We start from the raw sequence: 3,306 nt of genomic DNA, 5'->3' as shown, positions 1-3,306 counted from the left end.
CAACTCTCCCTCCCCCGAGCAGAAACCAGCTCTGTAGAAATGTAGATGTGATAATCCATTCAGGAAGGTTGAAGCTAGAAGATTAAGACAAAGACACCTAAAATCTACATACCCCACCCAAACTCTAAGAACATAATAGGATTAACCCACAAATGCCAAAGGGCACATCTAGACTCAGGTCAGAATACATGACGCAGGAAAGACAAAGCCTCAAACAGGAACAGGAAGCAACTCCAAACAAAAGGCTCCAGAGGGTATAAAAACCCACTCCCTCCATGTGCTCACTCTCTTTTCTTCCAGAGCCATCTTCTTGTCTGGCTCTCCTCTTCAATAAACTGCAACCTTCTTTCTAAAGCAGTCGCCATGTTGTTTATTTCCTGGCTTGGACTGAACCATGATGCAGACTTTTCCTTCAACAATACTATTTATTTATTTATTTTATTTTAATTCCATTTATATCCTGCCCTTCTCCGAAGACTCAGGGCGGCTTACAAGCTTAGCAGTAGCCTTCATTCTATGTATATGCCTGCTTATTAGGGCTTTCACACACACCCCAGCGGCATTATTACAAAGTCAGCTTAATTGCCCCCAACAATCTGGGTACTCATTTTACCTACCTCAGAAAGATGGAAGGCTGAGTCAACCTTGAGCCTGGTAGGACTTGAACCTGCACTAATTGCAGGCAGCTGGTGTTACTTAAGGAGGCATTAGCCCACTGCTCCACCAAGGCTCCTTCTGACGATGCAGCCTAGGACTGAGTTGGCTATTTTGGCAGCTGCAGCACATTGCTGGCTCATGGCTGTAGGATGGCTCTGATCATTATGACAATTGCCTATGATAACTAAGTGAGCTCCACTGCCTGGGATGAGGTTTGTCGAAGACTTGAGGCTAGCGGGAGTAGCAAGGGAAACAGCCTGTATTCGGAGACCCCCAAGTATCGGTAGCTGCCTCTGCTGCCTTCACTTTATTTATAGCACTGCATGGACTCCTGTTCTTGATATCAGTGTGGCTGGTTAAACATCTTCACTGAATTCAAGCTTTATTCTGGGCTCCATATCAATTTTCATCCTGGTCAGATGGCAACAGCTGTGAGAGACATATAACTACCAACGCATTCTTTACAGTGGTCCCTGCAGAACATGTCAGGTTTAGCTAGATAAGTTGTGGAATTTGTTGGAGGGAAAGAGGCAGAACTGATCTACATGTTGGCATTTGGATACCAATGCCTGAATCGTTCTCCTAATTCAGACATGTCAAACACAAGGCCCGGGGGCCAGATCCGGCCCGCAAAGTGGTTTCATGTGGCCCGCGAAGCCATCCTGGAAACAGTGAGGGAACGGCCCCCACTGCCTTGGCCCTGGCCCAGAGACCCTCCTTCTGCCAGAGACCCCCAGATCTGTCCCACTCCTGCCCAGGCCCCCCATAGGCACCCTTGATGCGAACGATGTAGAGCTGGCCACGCCCACCCAGTAGGCCATATGCACTCTAGCCACGCCCACCCAGTAGGCCATACACACTCTAGCCATGCCCACCCAGTAGGCCACGCCCACCCTGGCCATACCCACCCGGCCCCCTGAAGACAACCGCAATGCTGATGTGGCCCTCAATGAAATTGAGTTTGACACCCCTAATTGTACCTGATAATGTTTGGTACTTCTCCAAAACACCCCATCCAGGTGTGCAGGGGAGGTATGGGTGCCAAAACAGTGCTTTTGGCAAATTCATCCTGTTTTACTTTTCTCCAATATCTGTTCCACCAGCTCTAATTTTGTCATCCTGCTTTGAAGATTCCCCCCCCCCCGCCATTGCTTAGGCCAGGGGTAGGCAACCTTGGCTCTTTTATGACTCGTGGACTTCAACTCCCAGAATTCCTGAGCCAGCATGGCTCAGCTTGGAAACCTCTCCCTTTCCCCTCAGTGTGGCTGGCTCAGGAATTCTGGGAGTTGAAGTCCACGAGTCATAAAAGAGCCAAGGTTGCCTACCCCTGGCTTAGGCATAAGGAGTCCTTAAGGTGGAACTTTGAGGTTACAGGAAGGTGGGTCTGGAATAAATGAGGGGGGGGGGACTTTCCAAGGGTAGGACCATTTTGACAGAAGAACCAGTTCTTTGGACAGCCTGTGGTCTGTTCTTCTGTGTCTGGGAGATCAAGTCTAGCACTGAGGATGTTACCCATTTGGGTAATGAAACGTCTGCAAGAAAACAACCCAGGTCAGAGAGCACCAGGGATCCCACAGCCTTCCTCCTCCTCCTCCTTCGTTTTCTCCTCCATTCCACAAACCCCAATCCCTTCTAGCACTGATGGTGTTACCTAGTTGGGTAATGAAACGTGTGCAAAAAAAAAAACAAGCCAGTTCAGAGAGCACCAGGGACCCCACAGTCCTCCTCCTCCTCCTCCTCCTCCTCCTCCTCCTCCTCCTCCTCCTCCATTTTCTCCTCCATTCCGCGAACCTCAACCCCTTCTAACACTGATGGTGTTACCTAGTTGGGTAATGAAACGTCTGCAAGAAAACAACCCATCTCAGAGAGCACCAGAGCACCAATGACACGAGCATATTAACTCACCTCTTAAAGTTGAAAATGACTCTCAGAAACTCTGCTTAGATTTGAGATCGACTCTAAGGAGACTTTACAATATTCTCACCAATATACCATTATATCTTCCAATAAGGAAAAAATAAAATAAAACACGAAGCGTGTTAGGCTAAATTTTAATGTTGTTTTTTAAAAAAATTTCAATTCACTTAACTGTATTAACTTATTCTAAGTCTCCTTGATGTGTTTCATCTGCGTTTGCCGAAAATCATGATATTTCTGGAATCTACAGGAACGGATTTATTGTTCTTCCTCCGAATCGGGAACAGTAGTCAAGGCATGCTAAAAAATAGGGGGAGGGGAGGAAGACGAGGGCAGGGAGAGAGAAATGTGAGAAAGACTGAAGCGAGTTTTATAGGATTAGTGGAATTTGTAAAGCCCAGCCAAGCAACCTGATCATTTATTTTATTTCGCGGAAGCAGTTTGACACCACCCGAACGAAAGAAAAAAAAAGGAAACTTGGTAGTTTGCATTTAAAAACATGTACAAATTCAAGCATCCGCAGTAAAAAATAAAATAAAAAATAAAAAACGATCGCTTAAGAGAAGACAACAGTAAAAAAAAAAAAAGTACGGCGTTAGAGAAGTATAAGAGATAATTGCAGATTGTAAACTAGGTCTGCAAGAAGCTTTCTGAGTGCTTTGGTTTTTAAAGTTTGAATGAAATAGGGTTTTTTTTCTTTTTAAAGCAGCTCTTGTTTTTTTCCCCACCACC

This window comes from Vipera ursinii (assembly GCF_947247035.1).
Source record: "Vipera ursinii genome assembly, chromosome: 5".
Classification (NCBI taxonomy): Eukaryota; Metazoa; Chordata; class Lepidosauria; order Squamata; family Viperidae; genus Vipera; species Vipera ursinii.
This window is presented reverse-complemented; position numbering follows the sequence as displayed.